Below are 11,148 nucleotides of genomic sequence, written 5' to 3'. Positions count from 1 at the left end.
TACGTCCTTGGTCCTTAAAGGGTTAAAATTATATCCTACTTATATAGGTTTGATTTTGTCGTACTTCTGGAAAAAATCAACTACATGCATGAAAATTAAAAACGTTCTCGTCTGACCCCTATCATTTTTTTTATTTCTCCGCATACAGGGATGTATGAGGGCTCATTTTTTGCGCCATAATCTGAAGTTTTTATCGGTACCATATTTGTTTTGATCACTCTTTATTAAAAAAATTCTTGAATAAAAAGTGACCAAAAATAAGCTATTTTAGACTTTGGAATTTCTTTTACGTGTACGTCATTGACCGTGTGGTTTAATTAACGATATATTTTTATAACGGACATTAACGCACGCGGCGATACCACATATGTTTATATATGTTTTTTTTTTACACATTTTTTTAAATTGGGAAAAGGGGATGATTCAAACTTTTATTAGGGAAGGGCTTAAATCATGTTTATTAACTTTTTTTGCAATGTTATAGCCCCCATAGGGATGTGTAAATGGAAAAAAAAAAATTTCACAGTTTTTTTCCCAAATTTACCATTTTTATAAAGGATAATGGGAGAAAATGCCCCCCAAAATTTGTAACCCCATCTCTTCTGAGTATGGAAATACCCCATGTTAGGACGTAAAATGCTCTGCTGGCGCACTACAATGCTCAGAAGAGAAGGAGTCACATTTGGCTTTTTGAAAGCAAATTTTGCTGAAATGGTTTTTGGGGGGGCATGTCACATTTAGGAAGCCCCTATGGTGCCAGAACAGCAAAAAATACCCACATGGCATACTATTTTGGAAACTTCACCACTTAAGGAACGTAATAAGGGGTACAGTGAGCCTTAACTATCCACAGGTGTTTGATGACTTTTTGTTAAAGTTGGATGTGTAAATGAAAAAATTTTTTTTTTTACTAAAATGCTGTTTTTACCCCTAAATTTTACATTTTTACAAGGGGTAATAGGAGAAAATGACCCCCAAAATTTGTAACCCCATTTCTTCTGAGTATGGAAATACCCCATGTGTGGACGTCAAGTGCTCTGCTGGCGAACTACAATGCTCAGAAGAGGAGGAGTGCCATTGAGCATTTGGGAAGAGAATTTGTTTGGAATGGTAGTCAGGGGCCATGTGCGTTTACAAAGCCCCCCTTGGTGCCAGAACAGTGGACCCCCCCCCCCCCACATGTGACCCAATTTTGTAATCTACACCCCTCACAGAATGTAATAAAGGGTGCAGTGAGTATTTACACCCCACTGGCGTTTGACAGATCTTTGGAACAGTGGGCTGTGTAAATGAAAAATTTTATTTTTCATTTTCACGGACCACTGTTCCAAAAATCTGTCAGACACCTGTGGGGCGTAAATGCTCACTGTACACCTTATTACACTACATGAGGGGTGTAGTTTCCAAAATGGGGTCACATGTGGGGGGGTCCATTGTTCTGGCACTATGGGGGCTTTGTAAACATACGTGGCCTTCAATTTTGGACAAATTTTCTCTTCAAAATCCCAATGGCGCTCCCTCTGTTCTGAGCATTGTAGTTCACCCGCAGAGCACTTTACATTCACATATGGGGTATGTTCTTACTCAGAAGAAATGCTGGGAGTTGTTGTTTTGCAACAGCTGAAGGCTCCGTTTTGGAAACACTGCCATACAAGACGTTTTTCATTTTTATTTGGGGGGGGGGGGACAGTTTATGGGGGTGTTTATGTAGTGTTTTACCCTTCATTATGTGTTAGTGTAGTGTTTTTAGGGTACATTCACTCTGGCTGGTTACAGTGAGTTTCCTGCTAGGAGTTTGCGCTGCGGCGTTAAGTTTGCCGCAGCCCAAACTTGAAGCAGGAAATTTACTGTAAACCTGTCCGTGTGAATGTACCCTGTACGGCAAACCTCCAGCTGTTTGAAAACTACAACTCCCAGCATTACTGACAGACCGTGCATGCTGGGAGTTGTAGTTTTGCAGCAGCTGGAGGCACACTGCATGGTGGCTCAGTGGTTAGCACTGCTGCATTGACTTGGGTTCAAATCCCACTAAGGACAACAATAAATAAAGTATTATTATTATAATAACGTCAGAGAGAACTGTGGTCGCGATGTCATCAGAGAGCATTCCAAAAAGAAAATTTCCTCTGTAGTATTCAGCAGCTAATAAGTACAGGAAGGATTAAGATTTTTAAATAGAAGTAATTTACAAATATGTTTCACTTTCTGCCACCAGTTGATTTAGAGAAAAAAGGTTTTCACCGGAGTACTCCTTTAATCCTTTCAGTACTTATGAGCTTCTGAAGTTAAGGTTGTTCTTTTCTGTCTAAGTGCTCTCTGATGACACGTATCTCGGGAACCGTCCAGTTTAGAAGAGGTTTGCTATGGGGATTTGCTTCATAACTGGGCGGTTCCCGAGACAGGTGTCATCAGAGAGGATTTAGACAGAAAAGAACAACCTTAACTTCAGAAGCTCATAAGTACTGAAAGGATTAAGATTTTTTAATAGAAGTAATTTACAAATCTGTTTAACTTTCTGGAGCCAGTTGATATAAATAAAAAAAGTTTTTTCCTGGATAACCCCTTTAAGGACTGGGACAATTTTATTTTTCCATTTTCATTTTTTCTAAAAATCATAACTCTTTTATATTGTCATCCACAGACCCATATGAGGGCTTGTTTTTTGCGTGACCAATTTTACTTTGTAATGACATCACTCAATTTACCATAAAAGGTACGGCACAACAACAAAAATATTATTTATGTGGGGATATTGAAAAGAAAACAGCAATTTAGCAAATTTTGGAAGGTTTCGTTTTCACGCTGTACACTCTACGGTAAAATTGATTATTCTGCGGGTCAATACGATTAAAATGATACCCATGTTATATGCTTTTCTATAAGTGTACTCAATCTCAAACTATTTTAACAAAATTAGTATGTTTGAAATTGCCCTATTTTGACCACCTATAAGTTTCTCATTTTTCCGTATACGGGGTGGTACAAGGGCTCATTTTTGCGCTGTGAAGGCCATTGCGAAGCCCAGCCACACCTGACTGTTGCTGACCGGCATCCAAACATGATTTTCACCCGGATAAAGTAGCCAGAAGTGCAGCCAAAGGTATGTCTGCATTATATGTGTTCACAAGAGTGAGCTCCTGTGGGTAGTCTGGGGGGGGGGGGGGGGGGGGGGGTCGCTTTAAGGGGTTATAGGGGGGTCTGGTCTATATTAATTTTTGGGGTCTATACAGTGGTCCCTCAACATACGATGGTAATCCTTTCCAAATGGACCATCGTTTGTTGAAACCATCGTATGTTGAGGGATCCGTGCAATGTAAAGTATAGGACAGTGGTCTACAACCTGCGGACCTCCAGATGTTGCAAAACTACAACACCCAGCATGCCCGGACAGCCAACGGCTGTCCGGGCATGCTGGAGTTGTAGTTTTGCAACATCTGGAGGTCCGCAGGTTGAAGACCACTGTATTGGAGGTTATAGTCACGTGTCCCCGCCGCTCCGGACCGTCACCGCTGCCCTGGATGTCGCCTTCCATCGCTGTCGCCGCGTCCCCGGGGTGTCCCTGACGCTCCAGCAAGGCCTCTGCTTCCCTGGCATCCTCGCTCTCTGTCGCCGCCATCACGTCGTTACGCACGACGCTCCTATTGGATGACGGGACGTTGTGCGCAGCGACGTGATGACGACGATGGAGAGCGCCAACGATGCAGGGGATGCTGAAGAGGACGCGCCGGAGCCCCGAGGACAGGTAAGTGATCGTCAGCGGACCACACGGGGCACCGTAAACGGCTATCCGGTGGTAGCTGAAGCAGTCTGCGCTGCCGGATAGCCGTTTATGCGATGGCCCCGACATACAAAAGCAGCGTATGTTGATGCTGCCTTCAACATGGCCTCTGAGAGCCCATCATATGTTGAAATGATCATATGTCGGGGGGGGGGGGGTCACTGTATAGGTTTAGGGCACTGTTTCCCAACCAGGGTGTCTGCAGCTGTTGCAAAACTACAACTCCCAGCATGCCTGGTGAAGGCACACTGGCTGGGAAACCACTAATACATCATACACTACCACACAGCGAGCAGTGACAGGAAGGACCTCCGCGCATGCGCAGTAAGATCGTGAGCCCCCTGAGGTAAAACCCCTAATGATGATATTTCCCGCCCATCTCCCAGCTGGACACTCCCGTCAATCACTGCTCCCGTTTCCATGGCGATCTCAGCCCCCGCCCCTTTTCCCTAGTCCTCACATTTCGATTTCACGCTAACCACACCTCCCGTTTCCCGCTTGCTCGTAGCTCCTCCCATATCCCTGCTCAGTGTCCCGGATGTTACCGCCGCTGGAGCTCTTGCGCATGCTCGACCCGGGAGGGTTTGTTGTCTGCGGCCTGTGCCGCTCGGAGAAACCCGGGAGGTGGAGCGGAGATCCGTGCCTGTCCCCGTACGGCGGCCCTTCACGGTGCGGGCCTCAGGGCTGGAGGATTAAGGAGGCCAGAGCTGAGGAATCCGAGAAGGTGTCCGGCTGGAAGAAGGTAACTGCGGGGAAGGGGAGGGGTCCGGCCCGGGGCCTCATCGGAGGGACTTGGGGACAGTCCGTGGTCTAGTGCTGGAAGCTGAATGTAAAACGATCTGATTGTATAACGAGCAAAGGTCATGTGAGATCCGTGTGGCCATAAGATTGTATGATAATGTGGTTGAAACCTGATTGTATGACGATCATGGTGCAGTGAGATCAGGTTGTGATCGATTTTGATTGTATGGGGATCTGGTTGTATGACATTTGCACTACAGTGGGATCTGGTTGTATTCAGGACTGGTTAGCTGAGATCTAATTCTATAAAAATCGTAGTGCTGTGAGATGTGATTGTATGATGGTCACAGTGCAGTGAGGTCTAGTTGTGGGTGATCAGATTGGCTGAGATCTGGTTGTATAACAATCACAGTGCAGTGAGATCTGGTTATGTAACGATCACAGCACAATGACATCTGGTTGTGTGTAATAAGATTGTATGAGGATCACTGTACAGAGCGAGATCTGATTGTTAAAGAATTACAGTGCAAAAACATCTGATTGTAGTGCAGTCAGTTTAACCGTATTGTGAACAACGAAAAATTTATTGCCCCATAAAATAGTGCAAATCAATTATTATTTATTTATTTATTTTTACCTTTTTCCCCCTACCAATAATCCCCCCCCCCCCCCCCCCCGGCTTTGTAATACATTATATGATAAAATAAATTGTGCCAATGAAAAGTGCAGCTTGTCCCACACAAAAAATACGTCGTCAGTGGAAAAATCACGGGAATTGTGATTTGATTTGTCCAGCTCTGCAATAATTCCGAAATTTCTTCGTGCTGCAAATACCAAATATCTATCTTTTCATTTTTATTTATTTTGAAATTGGAAAAAGGGGGGTGATTTGAATTAGGGATTTTTTTAAAATTTTTTTTTTTAAAATATTTGTCTACCAGTGTTGCACCGAAATGAAAATTTTAGGCTGAAAATGTTGGATGCGCTTGGGCATTGATGTGTTATCGGCGCTGTGCTGGTGCAGCCCCCCATAGACAGGCTGTATCCACTGCGGAGCCTCCACAGGCACCTGGCTGCCCTGAAGACTGATCTGCACCCCCTGGCCAACCTGCTGTGTGTGTGCCAAAATTGTTTAAATGCTGCAGTTGTGGCATTTAAACAGTTAAATGACAGAAATCTGTTTGACTTGGGTCCATACTCCACCCGACTGGATCAGAAGATTGGGCTGACTGGGTCAGAAGGAATTTTTATTTGACTATACTACAGGGGCTGTAAAGTTAGTGTAATTCATGATATAGTGTCTGTACCTGTGTTTGTCTGGTCTCGCAATTCCTCTGTGATTTTTGCCCCAATGTTTATTTTTAACAGCAGAAAAAAATGTCGTCTTAAGTTTTCCCAGGCTGCCCGAGACATTACATCACTAGTCAGGTGATGAAAGGGAGCCTGTCTTCGCTTCAGTGGGTGGAGTGACTGCTGGGTGGGAGGGAGATCATTTTGCAAGAAATTGTAGTTTTGCCACAGCTGGAGGTACCTTGTTTAGAAAACACACGTCTATTGCATGGAAAGGGAATGTGTGTTTCAATGCGTGGGGTGCAGAATGTGCAGGGCAAAATAAATAAAATGAAGACCAGCAACAGACTTATTTATTCTGCAATGTGACTAACATCAGTGCATTTAAACCCTTAAGGATGAATTTTTCATTTTTTTTCTATTTATTTATTCTTTTTTTCTTCGTTACAATGTAAAATATACCGTATATATATTTTGCGGGATAAAATATACTTTTTAATGGCACCATGTTGGGGTTCATAAAACGTAGTATTGCAGAGTATTATGCCTCCAAAACATCTTGCCAGACCTAGGGGCAACTTGCAACGGTGTTGCCGAGCCGTGGTGAGGTAAGAAAGCTGCTCCTTTTGTTATGATCATGATTTGACTGCAGCATGTAACAGGTTAAACTGCCAGGAACGGTGTCGACTGGGGATCGACCAATATAGATTTTTTTTTTTTAGAGCTGATACCGATAACCTGTGAACTTTCAGGCCGATAACTTTTATACCGATATTCCGTGCATTAAAATTTTTGGGCATTTTAAAGCAGGGCCCTGTGCGAGAGAGAGAAAGCAGGCGGCGGGCGCGCTGATCAGTGGCACAGTGAACTCGGACGTGGCGGTGCTGCGCTTAGACGTGAGATAATATCGGCCAATCCGATAATCAGTCGATCCCTAGTGTCGACAGCCGAGCTTGGCTAGGCCAGTGTTTCCCAACCATGGTGCCTCCAGCTGTTGAAAAACTAGGACTCCTTGCATGCCTAGACAGCCAGAGAGATGATGTACTAGATGACCATAGGACCCCAAGGGCTTTGTCATATATAGCCCCCAGTATACACAGATTCCTATTTATTCCGTTACATATAAATCCTCGCCCCCAGCACTACTCCATTTGCGCACCTCCCATTAACGTCAATGGAATCAGGTAGACCAGGAGGCCATCTTTTTCCATTTATAGTAAAACTCCTTTTAAAGGGGTTCTCCACCATAAGGTGATTTTAATACATGCCTGACAGTAATGGACATTAGTGCTGGGCGGTATACCGGTATGAACCAGATACCGTTTTTTTTTTTTTCCTCCCACGGTATGGATTTTTGCCCATAACGCTATACCGGTCAGGCCCCTCCCCCACGCTCCGAGTCAATAAAAAAAATTAAACTTACCCGTAATGGGGGTGGTCCGGGCCATCCATCCTTCCTGTAGTGTCCGGCGGCATTCCGGGTGGAGGGTGAACCGGTCCGGGTTGTCCTTCTCCCGGGGGTCCTCATCTCCACTCCGGGCAGGCTCCGGCCTAGTACGCTGCATTGACGCTGTGATGTCAGGTGCGTCGCTGCGCAGCGGCGTCTATGCAGCGTACTAGGCCGGAGCCTGCCCGGAGTGGAGATGAGGACCCCCGGAGAAGGACAGCCCGGACCGGTTCACCCTCCACCCGGAATGCCGCCGGACACTACAGGAAGGATGGATGGCCCGGACCACCCTCCCCGGATGGTCCCTGCAGCAACTGGGAAGGTGAATCAGGGTTCTGGGATGGACAGGGGTCTGTATAATATACTATACCTACAGTAGGCCCTCCAGCTGTTGCAAAACTACAACTCCCAGCATGCCCGGACAGCCAACGGCTGTCCGGGCATGCTGGGAGTAGTAGTTTTGCAACAGCTGGAGGCACCCCTGGTTGGGAAACACTGACCTATACTATACACTACTATATAGTCCAACATGCTGGGAGTTGTAGTTTTGCAACAGTTGGAGGCTGTAGGGTTGTTTGTTACATCTATTTAAAAGGGTACTCCACTGCCCCAGTGTTCAGATCATTTAGTTCCAAAAGTTCCACCTCAATGCAAGTCTCAATGTAAAAAAAAAAAATACCGTGATACTTTAGAAAAATACCGTGATACTCATTTTTGGTCATATCGCCCAGCACTAATGGACATGCTTAGGAAGGATCTGCGCTTATCATAGCTGGGTTGTGAGATTACCATAACGCTGAGGCTATTTTTTGTGAAATGGCCATTTCCTGTTGGCGTTCCCTCCCTCCAACTAAGTTCCAGAATTCTTTCTAAGTGTGAGGTCACTTTTCTCCCTCCCACACATCAGCCACGCCACCCATTGAAACACACGTGTTCCCTTTCCGTGCAATAGACCAGTGTTTTCTAAACAGGGTACCTCCAGCTGTGGCAAAAATCCACTTCCTTGCAAAATGATCTCCCTCCCACCCAGCGGTCACTCCACCCACGGAAGCGAAGACAGGCTCCCTTTCATCACCTCACTAGTGATGTAATGTCTCGGGCAGCCTGGGAAAACTTAAGACAACACATCTTTTATGCTGTTAAAAATAAACATTGGGGCAAAAATCACAGAAGAATTGCGAGACCAGACAAACACAGGTACAGACACTATATTATGAACTACACTAACTTTACAGCCCCTGTAGTATAGTCAAATAAAAATTCCTTCTGACCCAGTCAGCCCAATCTTCTGATCCAGTCGGGGGGAGTATAGACATGGAGTAAGTCATATAGATTTCTGTCATTTAACTGTTTAAATGCCACAACTGCAGCATTTAAACAATTTTGGCACACACACAGCAGGTTGGCCAGGGGGTGCAGATCAGTCTTCAGGGCAGCCAGGTGCCTGTGGAGGCTCCGCAGTGGATACAGCCTGTCTATGGGGGGCTGCACCATAACAGCGCCGGTAACAGATCAATGCCCAAGCGCATCCTAAATTTTCATTTTGGTGCACCACTGGTAGACACCTATCTAAAAAAAAAAAAAAAAAATTTAAATCCCTAATTCAAATCACCGCTCTTTTTCCAATTTCAAAATAAAAAAATAAATAAAACGAATAGATATGCAATGGCCTCAGGTTACAATATTTTCAACATACAATGCTACAGACAGTCCGGATCTGCGAAACGTTCCAATGGCCGGAAGAACTGACCAATCAGAATGGGTCATTTCACTGGTAAAACACCCGTATACTGGGCGGTATGAGGGCTAATTTTTTTGGGCCGTAATCTGCTGTTTGTATCGGTACCATTTTGGTATTGGTCAAACTCTTTGAACACTTCATATTTTTTTTCTGGGATATGATGTTATAAACATAGAAAACGCAATTCTGTGATTTGGTATCTTAATTTTTTGTTACGGCCATTGACTGTACGGGATATATAATTATTTTTTTTTATGGTTCGGACAATTACGCATGCGCCAATACCAAATGTTTTTTTCTTTTACTATGTTTACATAATTTTTATATGGAAAATGGTGGGTGATATGACTTGATATAGAAGGGATTATTGGGTGTTTTTTAAAACTATTATAAAAAACTTTTTTTATACACTTTATTAAGAGGAATCATTAGATTCCATTCAGATCAATGCAGTTCTATTGAACTCTATTGATCTGTGTTCATTTGGTTGAGCCCACTCAAGGCAGGCTCAATCAAATGTAGATCCAGGGGGGCAGCCATGAATGCAGAAGTAAGCCCTCCAGCTATCTCCACTGTGGATCACCCCCCTTGCGATCCACCCCACTAGGCCACCACGGATGGTTAACCAGTCCCTTTAGATGCCGCTGTCAGCTTTGACAGTGGCGATCTACAGGGTTAATAGCCATCCGCGGATACTTTTACCGCATAGCTATGAGAGGTGGATTCTTTCTGGGTCCCCCACTGCTCTGGAGAATGGGCTTGCAATGAACCCTTGTTGCAGTTCATAGGAGTAGGAAGGTTAGAGCTCATGGCACGTGTATAGCGCTCTACATTCATGGAAGTTATAGAACTCGCTGCAAATTTCTGTGATTGGAATAACCTGTTAAAAATTGACCTGGATATTCTGATCTGTATTGTCTTCATGTAAAGACCCATCTTCAGTATTGGCAGCTCTTATTTAGAGCTTTCGGACTAGCTGGTTATTGCTCGATGACAGTGCTGTAGCCCCTAAGCCAGTGTTTTCCAACCATGGTGCTTTAAGCTGTTGCAAAACTACAACTCCTATCGTGCTCGGGCAGCCAAAGGCTGTTGTAGTTTTGCAACGGCAGTCACGCCCCCTTCCCATAGACTTTCAATGAAGGGGCGGGTGTGATGTCACGAAGGGCGGACCTGAACGCGGTAGGCCGCACTCAGTGTTCAGAACAATTAACTTCCGGACGCTGGGGAGCGGAGCTTCCGAAGCAGAGTAGCGGAGTACCCCTTTAAGGGGTTAAAATGAGCCCTACCTGCCGGGGGTCATATCCATCTGGGGGCCTGTCTACCTACTGGAAAGCCCTACCTGATCATCAGGTAGGGCTCCCTAGTAGGTAGACAGGCCCCCAAATGGATATGACCCCCATCAGTGATGGCGATCATATCTATCTGGGGCCTGTCTACCTACTGGGGAGCTTCACCTGATGGGTGTCATATCTGAGGGGCCTGTCTTCCTACTGAGGAGCCCTAGATGATTAGGGTCATATCTATTGGTGGCCTGTCTACCTACTGAGGAGCCCTACATTATTGGGGTCATATCTATTGGGGGCCTGTGTACCTACTGGGAAGCCCTACATGATTGGGGTCACATCTATCTGGTGACGTACTGGTCTGCCTATTAATTTTCAATTAATAAAGACCTTATTTACAGACTATTTTGGTTGAAATAATTTTATGTACCAGGACAAGTAGATTGTGCTCTGTTTTAGTCCACACCCCTGGCTTCCCTTGTAACCTTTCTTTCCGTAATAACCTGGATTTTTCATAGGTTTCTGATGCCTTTCTTTTTAGGACTCTCTCGGTCAGGCGCTGTGTCTTCCAGTTCTCGCCGACATTCTCATCGTATCTTGACAGCTTTGCTCCTGAGACGTGACATAAGGCCGCTGTGGTAGGATTTATATCCCCCCAAGGAGTTGACACATCTTCAGGCCCATTAAGATATCAAGTTCTCGGCTGTACATTACTGCAGACCTGCTGCCAGTCTGTCCTCCTTCCGTACATTAGAGGCCTCTAATGTGCCGCCTGTCACCTGCGTCATCATCTATCGCGTTAGCCATTAGAGCCTAAAGCAATGCCAAGGGTTAATGCCCGCGCTGCGCTTTGATTTGACAGTCGGTG

At 45.0% G+C, this 11,148-nt stretch overlaps 1 protein-coding gene across 3 annotated transcripts in view; it reads left to right on the top strand.

Moving 5' to 3' along the window:
* Positions 1-4,233: 4,233 nt before the first annotated feature.
* The window catches only part of SMAD4 (SMAD family member 4), a 47,586-nt gene continuing 40,671 nt past the window's right edge, over positions 4,234-11,148 (top strand). For 2 of the 3 annotated variants that reach the window (XM_056545133.1, XM_056545125.1), the window contains exon 1: positions 4,234-4,520. The gene's annotated coding sequence lies outside the window, so the exon portion shown is untranslated. The remainder of the gene's footprint in view (positions 4,521-11,148) is intronic. The other variant, XM_056545118.1, reaches the window with a different exon arrangement.

The sequence above is a fragment of the Hyla sarda genome, chromosome 1 (genome assembly GCF_029499605.1).
Source record: "Hyla sarda isolate aHylSar1 chromosome 1, aHylSar1.hap1, whole genome shotgun sequence".
Classification (NCBI taxonomy): domain Eukaryota; kingdom Metazoa; phylum Chordata; class Amphibia; order Anura; family Hylidae; genus Hyla; species Hyla sarda.
This window is presented reverse-complemented; position numbering and strand designations above follow the sequence as displayed.